Genomic DNA, 11,492 nt, shown 5'->3' with positions numbered 1-11,492 from the left:
TCTGACTAGTACATAAGCAACCTTTGAATTCCTCCAGTGGAATATCATATGTCCTGTATTCCAGCCTTTCTTGATCAGTTTTATAAACTAGATAATGAATCTTTTTAGTGCGATACTTGCATCCCCTCCAGAAATCATGAATTGACCGGATACAATACTTTTCCAACTCGTCGAGAATAATGTATCATTGCTTAAAAATAAAATTGAAGAAAAAAGGAAAAGAATTAATAAGAAATGCTAGTGTATCTGAATTGTTATTTATTTATTTAAACAACAGAATAATTAATACAATACATTTACATAATTCCACAGAGTCTTCTTCAATGTCTTAGGAACATCAGCCCAATTTTTATAAGTTAGTGATACACACCTCCTCATAATTCCCAAAAAATGCTATCAATGCTATCAATGCTATGATAGTTGAATAATATCATAAATTAAAGTCCAATCAATGCAACTAAAATTAGTGCTATCAAATAAAGAACAATGTGTGTGACTTTTACCTTCTCATTTTTAATATAGTACAATTATATACCTTCAACATCTTCATTTTCAAAAAATGGAAACTCATCTTCATTTCCTTGATTTGCAGTGTCGCTTCCACTTTTACCACCATTTTCATTATCTTTCCTCTAGTGCTTCCTCATATTATTATAAGTAAGCATCGTTCCTCATCCTTGAAGTTATGGTAATTGAATGGTACATGGTCGTGCACGTTTTATAAGGTCTTTTTCTTTGGCTTCCTTTTCAATTGCATCCTTGTTGGTTGCAGGTAAACCGTTTGCTTGTGAGGGAGTTCTTGGGCCAGCACGAGGTTGTGTCAACATACAATTACAAAATTAAATTTTAAGTGGAAATTAGTTTATGCTTATAAGCCGAAATAAGTAAGTAAATGGGATTGACACACCTTTTTGGATTTTTTCAATGTTTCATCTTCACTCTGTTTCTCATGTTTATGAATATAATCGTGATCACAACATTTCTCTTGAGTTATTTCATCTCCTTGTTGCACCTTTTTTTCCCTTTATTTATTTTCAATGAATCTTAACTTTATTCGACTCCTATTATATATCTTCCATCATTTTCTTTGAAAGATATTTTTTCATACAAGGCTTGTACAACTGGCTTATTCCTCAATAATTTTCCTCCATTGAATATAAGCGATATGATGAATTCATCAATTGTCATTTTATATAAATGCGTAGCCTCGTCTAATAGAAGCCATATGATTAACAAACTTTTAATCAAACTTTCACTTAAGTGAACCAAGACTTTTTTACCCTAATGTTAGCATTTACCTCTCATTTATTATTTTTCATTTATTTTATAATGGTCATTAAAAACTAATTTGAGATGTGATTCAAAATTCTTTTATTTTTAAAGTCTCAAACTAGCCATGAAATGTTTGTAACTGGATTTCTAAACAAGTATTTCTAAAGTAGAATAATCTAAGCATTGATGACATGAGATCTCCTTTTCATACTTGTTAAGCTTGTAACATAACTCTTTGAACTTGATTTAAATTTGCTTCTTTTTCGAACACACAAATCCATTATCCACAAAACCCCAAAAATCATTATCTTAAAGGTTTACCTTCATTAAAATGCATCAATTCTCATAATTAACTTAGTAGAGTTTTAGCATTTTGGCATTGAGAAATCACATTCTCCCTACTCTCATTGTGTTTTCAAAAACTACAAATCTTCTCTCAAGACAAGACATTTAGCTTTAAACACCATTTTATAGAAGAAATGATCTTTACTTAAATTTACACACCTCAAAACTGGGGAGAAGAACTATTTTGTATTTAATTAGTATTACTTGAAAAATGAGTTCATACATACAAGGCTTTACAAAAAAAATTATAGATACATTAACTTGAATGTTAAATGACTCCAAGAATATAATCAACTCACTAGAAATTTTTTTGAATAATTCTAAAGATGACACGCACCAATATTAATATATTATATATAGAATATAATATATGTGTACCAAGAAAAATTTGATAACATGCAGCCACACACTTCTATTATTATTTTGAGAGTGCAAATTTTATTTTTTATTTTCAACACTTAGATCTTTTGGGTTTAAATTTATTGTAATTGTTCACCAGTATAATCATATGTATAATTATTAATAATATATTCTTAAGAGAGGAGAGAAAATTATAAATATATTATAATGAGGTTGTTCTCCATTACAGTTCCTCTATAATAATTATTGCCAATTTTTAACAATATTCGGACACCAAAACTAAACTATTATAATAAATAAACTATTCAACAAAATAATGTTATAAATGTTAAGAACCAAATTATTATAATAGAAATTATTGCCAATATTAATGTTTTAAATGTTAACAATAAGATTTCTATTATTTATTAGATCTCTGATTTCTCATGCCTCCACGACTTTAAAGTGCCTCATTTTGATGTGAAGTTGTAGCTCTAGATCCATTTCTTCCTCGTGCTTCTGTTTGTCGTTGTAGAGTCTGAGCTATTGAGGCTTGGATCTGCCCAAGATAAGGAATTCTATTATGAATATCTAAATAAATGGTTGGACTAATGCATTTTACTCTTACATTTGAATATTTCTGCCATCCTTTGACTAAAAGTTCTAAGTGGATGTCCTTTAGGTGATGATAAACAATTGTTTGGGAAACATAAATAGCCAGACTTCAACACTAGTACCAAAATTTCGTACCTGGTTATTGTGTGCCCAAACCTTTGCATGCAAACAGAATTTAAAGACAGACATGAGACATGTGTTCAACATAGACTTTTGTAAAGAACACCTCAAAACATCGGTTGATAAAAAACTACAGCCATACATATATAGAAGACCATATATTTTTATAGTTAAACACAACATAGAGAAGACCAAATGCTCCACAAACATTCATGAACATTTATAATTGTTAACATGAAATATAAATATTTATTATGTCTTCAACAACATTCAACATTTATACCTGATATTCGAAAGAAATAACTTTATCATGTCTCATCTTGCTTGATGTTAAGACTTCATTAACAGTTAGACTATATTTTTACTCGACAAGATACAAATAAAGGGATGGTGAGAAATAAGAATCACCCAATGTGGACAGATTTTGTGTATGAAGTTCGATCATTTCTAACTCTTTTGCTTATTTGCCACTTTTTAATGATTCAATTAACATCATCTTTGATGAAACACACCCAGGCGTACACCTCTGATCACTCTGCAATATTATATATAGTATATGTGTATGATGTAAAACGAGAGAAAAACAAGAATGTAAAGCAGTGATCTCTTATTACTTTGCATACAGGAAACAACTTAAGTACAAGAAAACTAGAAAACCAACTAGGGCTATAAAGTAGGAAACAGAATGCAACAGAGAGTCCTGAAAATGCTCCACTACTACTTATCAAGCCTGGCTTATTCAAACTACGTCCATAAACTATCAAAACATTAGAAACACCTCACACTACATCACTGGACTCCACATTTCAGACACCATAAATTATTAACAAAGTTTAGATTAATCCAACAAGCACCCCCTTAATCTAAACTTCTTTATTAAGACTCTTCTCCCCAAGAAGTTGTCTCATACGTTCGAATTTGACAATTGACAATGCCTTAGTCAGCACATCAGCACGTTGTTCCTCTGTTCGTACGTGCTTCACAACAATCTCACCCCGTTCCACACACTCCCTTATAAAATGAAAAGGATATCAATATGTTTTGACCTTTCGTGAAAAACAGGATTCTTTACCAAGTCTATGGCAGACTTATTATCAATGTATAATACCACAGGGCCAATGTGATTTCCTGTCACTTCCTTCAGCAAGTTTCTTAGCCAAATCCCTTGACACGCTACAGTCGTAGCAGCCATGAATTCCGCCTCACATGAAGACAATGCAACGCACTTTTGTTTTTGGGAAACCCATGTTATCACACTCTTATTCAAGTAAAAAACCACCCCACTAGTGCTCTTCATGTCTTCTATATTACCGCCCAAATCACTATCGGAGAAACCTGTTATCGCATTATTTGCACTATCCTTCGAGTAGATTAAACCGTAGTTTAAAGTACCTTTAATGTAGCTCATTATCCGCTTTGCTGCGTTCAGATGAGTCAATGTGGGTCTTTCCATGTAGCGACTTATGACTCCCACGGTATATGATATATCAGGCCGTGTATGAACAAGGTAACGCAGACCCCCCACAATACCCTTGAACTCAGTAGCATTCACAACAGTTCCCTCTTCGTCCTTAGTGAGTACAATCTTGGGCTCCATTGGATAACTTGTCGAATTACAATCTTTCATCCCAGCCGTTTCGAGAACCTTTTTAGCATAAGCTTTCTGCTTCAATTCCACATAATCTGTCTGCTGATTTACTTCTAAACCCAGATAGTACGAAAGCTTACCCAAGTTGCTCATTTCAAAGTGTTTTGCCATCTCCATCTTGAAATTCTGTATTGCCGCTTCACTTATTCCAGTTACTAGAAGATCATCAACGTACACTGCTACTACTAGAACTTTACCTGCTTCTCTTTTCGTATATACCGCATGTTGAAAAGGACAACACATTAAACCCATACCTTCCAAGCATTAGCTCAAATTCGAGTACCTAGCCCTTGGGGCCTGGCGGAGGCCATACAGAGCTTTCGATAGCATGGATACCATGTGTTCTTGCTCCAGCCATTTTTTTCCGATAATGCCAAAAGCAATCTGATTGTCTCCAAACGTGTCACAGGAGCAAATAATTCTTTAAAATCTACTCCTTGTTGTTGGACATACCCTTTAGCGATAATTCGAGCCTTGTACTTGACAATCTCTCCTTTGGTGTCTTTCTTTAACTTAAATACCCATTTCAGACCTATTGCCTTCTTGCCCGGTGGTAACTCTGTCAAATGCCATGTCTCATTTTTCTCAATTGCATTTAGTTCTTGCTCCATCGCCGTTTTCCACTCTTGCTTCTGTGATGCCTGAGCATAATTTATTGGTTCGTCCACCCCCATCAACTCATCAGGGTTCTCTACTTCTTCAGCATCTTCATACACTTCACTTAACCGTCTAAACTTTCGTGGTTCACTTTCCTCGCTAGAGCCAATAGTACCCCAACCGGTTGAACTTTGTATTGATTCAGGTGAGTGCGTCTCCATCAGTGAGCTCTGAACTGGACTGGTAAACTCTGTTCTGCTTCCAGTTTCTGGATCTCCTTCAGTGCCAGTGCTACCCTGTGATAACTCTTGACTACTGACGTTATCACTTGCACCAGCTGCATAGTCCTGTTCAAAACCAATCACAGTGAACTGGGTGCCTTGCTCATCCCTCTGTACGTTGTGTTCAGCCCAATCCCATGCCTTCTTTTCTTCAAAAACGTCACAACTTACACATATCCTCTGAGTCATAGGGTCATACAGCCTATACCCTTTCGTTCCTGGCTCCTTCCCGAGATTTATCACCAACCTACTACGATCATCCAATTTAGTAGTCTTGACACTCAGAATCTTCATATATGACACACACCCAAAACCCTTAACATATTCCAAGTTTGGCTTTGTTCCTGTCCATGCCTCATAAGGCATTTTTCCTGTCAAAGCACGCGTGGGCAACTGGTTTAGCACATACACAGAGTGTCTCACCGATTATGCCCATAAGTACGATGGTAGATTCATTGTCTTAAGGAAACTCCCGATCATAGCCACAATCGTACGATTTCGTCTCTCCACAACACCATTCTGCGGTGGTGTATATGGAGTTGTGTATTGACAGTATATACTTGTCTGCTCACAATACTCGTCAAACTGTCATGAACAAAACTCTCCCCCTCTATCTGTGCGAAAAGCTTTCAGCTTTGCTTCTGATCCCTGCTCGACCTGAGACTTAAACCTTTTAAAAGCCTCAAACGCTTCATCCTTAGACTTTAACATAAACACCCAAATGGCTCTACTGAAGTCGTCCACAAGGAGGAAAAAATACTTACTCCCCCTTAGTGTTTCAGGCATGATTGGACCATAAATATCTCCATGCATCAGTTCTAAAACCTTTTTTGCTCGAAAACTTGACTGTGCAGGGAAACTTTTCCTACTCTGCTTCGCCATTAGACACCCCGTACACACTTCCTTGGGTTGTATAATCTTTGGTACACCGTCAACCATCTTGTTCCTTGTCATTAGATTCAAAGCTTGGAAGTTAACATGGCCAAGGCATGAATGCTTGAGCCACGCTTCTTCCTCCTCCTTTGACAACAAACAACTCGAATCAACAGTTTTTGCCACAACCCTATATAGTCTATTTCCTGATCTTTTAACCTTTATTAGTAGTCGTTCAATCTTATCATAGACCCACAAAAAATCACCGTGTATTACAACTCGATTGCCCTCTTCAGATAATTGTCCTAAGCTCAGTATATTATTACACAAACTGGGTATAAAGTAAACATCTTTAAACATTCTCTCCTCACTATCTTTGCATTTAAAAAATACCGAACCTTTACCTCGTATGTTGACTGTTGATCCATCACCAAAGCGTACATGACCAATCACCTTTTCGTGCAATTCTCTGAATTTTTATTTTTCCCCGGTCATATGATTACTCGCTCCGTTGTCCAAGTACCATACATCAGATCCTCCTTGCTTATCCTCGACTTCTGTCCTCAACTTTGGCTTAACCCTGCTCTCATTTAGCAACACCTTGTCACCTCGACATTCCACCATCAACAACGCTGGTTCGTCATCTAGAGCCTGTGCCAAATTAGCCTCCAAACGTTGCTCTTTTTCCCTTTTTGGTTTACGACAATCAGCCGCATAATGTCTATATGCCAAGCAGTTGAAGCACCGGATTCTACTCTTATCCCTTGTACCTCAATTTGCTTCTTTGGTCTTAAAATCGCTGCCATTTCCTTTGTTTTTCAAGCTCGATCTCCTGAGCCATTCTTCTCTGGTAAACAACAGTTGTCCTTCTTCCTTTTTTTTTCAACAATCCTTCATCAGTAAGTAATAGTTGTTGTCCTCCACTAGGTTCACCTTGACCCTTTAAGCATTCTATATGGGCCTTCAAGGACCCAACCGCTTCTTCGACTGACATCGTATCCAAGTCCCTAAATTGCTCGATTGTGGAGGCTTTTTGCAGAAATTTCATTGGCACTGCCCTGAGAAGTTTCTTTACCATATATCCTTCGTTAATAGTCTCCCCTAGTATCCTTCGTCAAACTCATCAAGTTGTTCTGCATCTTTCATCTTTAGGGATTCAAATTCAGCTTTTAAGGTTTGAACCTTTGCCTTCTTCACGCGGTCGGCGCCCAGACACATAGTTTTTATAGCTTCCTATGCCTCTCTCTCCGTGGTCTTTTCTGCAATAGATAAGAGTATGTCTTCAGGTATTCCCTGGTACACAGCAGCAAGAGCAATCTTGTCCTTTCTCTCCTCCACCGTAGCCTTTGGATCCTTAGGCTCAATAGCCTCCCATACTCCATGGGCCTGCATGAAAACTCTCATTTTAATTGCCCATGTCGTATAGTTCCCTCACGTTAGCATCGGATAACTGAGACACACTACCTCCTTTGTCTTGCTCATCCCTGTCTTACTCGCTTCCATTGTATGCTTCTTGGGCATTCACTTTGGCATATACTATGTATGTCTATGGCTCTGATACCAGATTGATGAAACACACCCAGGCGTACACCTCTGATCACTCTGCAATATTATATATAGTATATGTGTATGATGTAAAACGAGAGAAAAACTAGAATGTAAAGTAGTGGTCTCTTATTACTTTGCATACAGGAAACAAATTAAGTACAAGAAAACTAGAAAACCAACTAGGCCTATAAACTAGGAAACTGAAAGCAACAAAGAGTCCTCAAATTGCTCCACTACTACTTCTCAGGTATGACTTATTCAAACTACGTCCATAAACTATCAAGACATTACAGACACCTCACACTACATCACTGGACTCCACATCTCAGACACCATAAATTATTAACAAAGTTTAGATTAATCCAACAATCTTTACTATGTCACAAAGTTTGTGAGCTTCAAAATCCTGGACTCTTGCCCACTTGGAAACTAATTCAACTAAAGTTGACAAAAAAACATGTATTGCATCTTCAAATACTTATCTATTAGGCATATCAAGTGTAAAACAATAGATTAAGGAAAATAATAAGAGCATAAAAATAATACCCAGATTCACCTTTTTACTAAAAAACATAAACCCATGAAATGGATATAAAAACAAAAAAAAATGATAGTCATACCCTATAATTACATATCCAAACAAGTTGTGGTAATAGGAACAAAATTTAGTAAATTTACAAATTTAAATAATTACAAATATTGGAAAACATATATACACATTTCAATTAAAGGCCAAGAACTAATTTCAAAGAGTGCATTAACAATAATTTTGAAAATTAACAAACAAAGTACATGAAAGTCAAGAAGACCGTGAGAAAAAAATAAATATAAATATATAAAGAAGAACGCATACTAATCACTGTCACGGCAAATAGCAGCACTTCCATGTGAATCTGAAAAAAACAACCATCACAATAGAAAACAAGCAAAACTATGTGCGTGTGTAAATGATAACATGTATATCTTTAAACCAAGACACAAATCAAAATAAACAAATCTTGAGTGAATCAAGCAAATATCCTAAAGCATATGTAATTTACGAACCAGAATATTGTGTCTTAGGCTGGTATTGGACAATCTCATTTTTTTGTTCGGAAGAATCTTCACCGTTGTGCTCAGCATCATGTGAGCCAGGTGGAGTGTTTTGTGAAGGCATTTTATGTATCTTATATATGCATTGGTTATGATTAGTGTGTCTAAGAAACACAAAAGTGTGTGTAGATGGAGAGGTGGAGGAGGCGACTGAAACTGTAGGTTGCCCTAACCTTAGTAATTTATTTTAGGTGTTCAACACAAAGGCCTTGTCTACTATGTTATTTAACTACTTAGAATTTCTTATTGGGTTTTTTTAAAAAATATTCAAATTCACAAAGATTTTACAAAAATACTATCATATTTTAAGAAGATTGAAAAAATGTTTTTATTTATTTAGAAAAAATTCAATTTTTTAAATTTTTTTGTGAAAATACTCTTTTTATGCAACTTGATTTAAAGTAGAAAAAATCTCGGATATCATCAAAAAAAATCAAATATTTGATTTTGGGTGCACACTATTTTTTAAAGTGTATTTTAAGAATAAATACTTGATTGGAAAGGCTTATTCCTTAATCCGAAATCAATAGAAAAGTTTTGAGGCCTATACCAAAGAAATTTGCTCCTAAGGTCATCATAGTGCAGGATTCGACTCTTTTTTCTACTATAAAATACTCTTTCACTATTTAGTGAATCGGAAGAATTCGAGAATCAATTACAGAGATATGATGAAGAAGATGATGCTCCTCAGAAAAGACGTTTGATCTTAATGCAGATGCAGATGAATCATCTGACGATTCTGATGAGGAAATTGCTCTTCTGATCAAGAAATTTCACAAATTCCTTGCTAAACCGAATGCATCTAAACGACCTATGAAATCTCAATTTCCAAATAAAGACTTCAAGTCTAATCCTAGAAATGAAAGCATGACCAACTCAAGCAACAATGTATGCTTCGAATGCGGGAAAAGGGGGCATTTCAAGAAGGACATTTACAAGCTCAAATCTAAGAAGAAAATATTTCTTACATGGAGTGATGATGATTCTGATGTGGATATCGACTAAGATGATGAACTCACTCAACTATGTTTTGATGGACATGAAGACAACTCTAGTGATAATAATGAGGTGTGCTTGAAAGTCCACGTTCCTCGTAGAAAATGGATATTTGATAGTGGATACTCTTGTCACATGACTGGTGAAAAGTCCAAGTTTCTCCCACTCGAAGCTAAAGAGGGAGTCAAGTTATAATTGGTGATTTGAACACTGCTCGGATCATTGGTAATGATAAATTTGCAATTAATAATGTTTATTCGGTTGATGGTTTAAAATATAATCTGATTAATGTAAGTCAACTTACTTATGCTGGTCATAAGGTTAATTTTGATATGGATGTTTGTTATATTGGAATTAGAGCTAACGAGTTTGCCTTAGTTTTCAAAAGAAAGGGAAACATTTTTGTCTTAGATTTTGATGAACATCATGAATAAATATTTCTTGCTTCTATACAAGAACAACAAAATTTCTGGCATAGGCGTATCAGTCATGTACATATGGACTTGTTTCGTAAATTATCATCTCATGATCTTGTCTGAGGTCTACCAAAGGTCAAATACAAGAAGGTGGAACATTATTCAGCTTGTCAACTTGGTAAACAGGTGAAAACTTCCTTTGTTGCTAAAAATAGAGTTTTAACTATTTATCCATTGCAGCTACTTCATCTAGATCTTTTTGGTCCTGAACGATATCAGGTTTAAGAAGTAAGAATTATGCTTTTGTTATAGTTCATGACTATTCTCATTTTAATTGGGTATTATTTTTACGTACTAAAAATGAAGCTTTTTTTCTAAATAATATGAAGCTTTTTTTTGAATTTAAAGATGTAATTACTAATCTCAAGACCAAGTACTCTTTTAAGCTCAAAGCAATTCGTACTGATCATGGAGGAGAATTCGAGAAAGACTTCATTACATATTACAAATGCAGAGGAATTACTAATGAATTTTTAGCTCCATGTAATCCTCAATAGAACGGAGTAGTTGAATGCAAGAACAAGAATCTATAGGATATTGCTAGAACTTTACTTCTTGAGAGTAAGCTACCACATAAATTTTAGGCACAAGAGGTACACACTTCTTGTTATATTTTAAATCGAGAACTTAAACCTCCTATTATGCTTAAAACTCCTTATCAGTTGCTTAAGATAAATACTAATAACATTAGCTATTTTCGAGTATTTGGTTCAAAATGTTTTATTTTAGATACTCAGAATACTATCCAAGATCGAAAGAAGGAATTTTCCTGGAATATTCTACTACAAACAAGGATCACCGTGTCTATAATTCTCTCAAGAACAAAGTGGAAGAATATATCAATATTTCTTTCATGAATATACTCGTAATATTTCTCAAATTGAAGAAGATGCTACTGATCTATCCTCTCATTCCCAAATGAGACAACCTCTTTTTCAAAAGAGTCAGTCTCTTTCAGATAAATCCGGTAGTCAAGATTCTCCTAGCTCGTCTTTGTATTCTGGATATTCTCTAGACTCTCCTCATGGCTCAGATTATTCTTCTGGTTCCCCAAGGACTCCTGACAAATATTCAAGTGATTTCACTGCTTCTCCATTTGATAAATCTTCACAAGAAGAAATGAGACAGTCTCATTCAAATGTGACAACCCCTATTTATTTCCAGGAAGTCAATACTAATGAAGAAGAAATGAGTAATATTCATCTTCCAAAATTTTCCCAAACAGTAAAAAATCATCATCTAGACAATATTCTTAAAGATTTGGATGAAAGCATATCAACTCGAAACAGA

This window comes from Apium graveolens, chromosome 7 (genome assembly GCF_009905375.1).
Source record: "Apium graveolens cultivar Ventura chromosome 7, ASM990537v1, whole genome shotgun sequence".
Classification (NCBI taxonomy): Eukaryota; Viridiplantae; Streptophyta; class Magnoliopsida; order Apiales; family Apiaceae; genus Apium; species Apium graveolens.
This window is presented reverse-complemented; position numbering follows the sequence as displayed.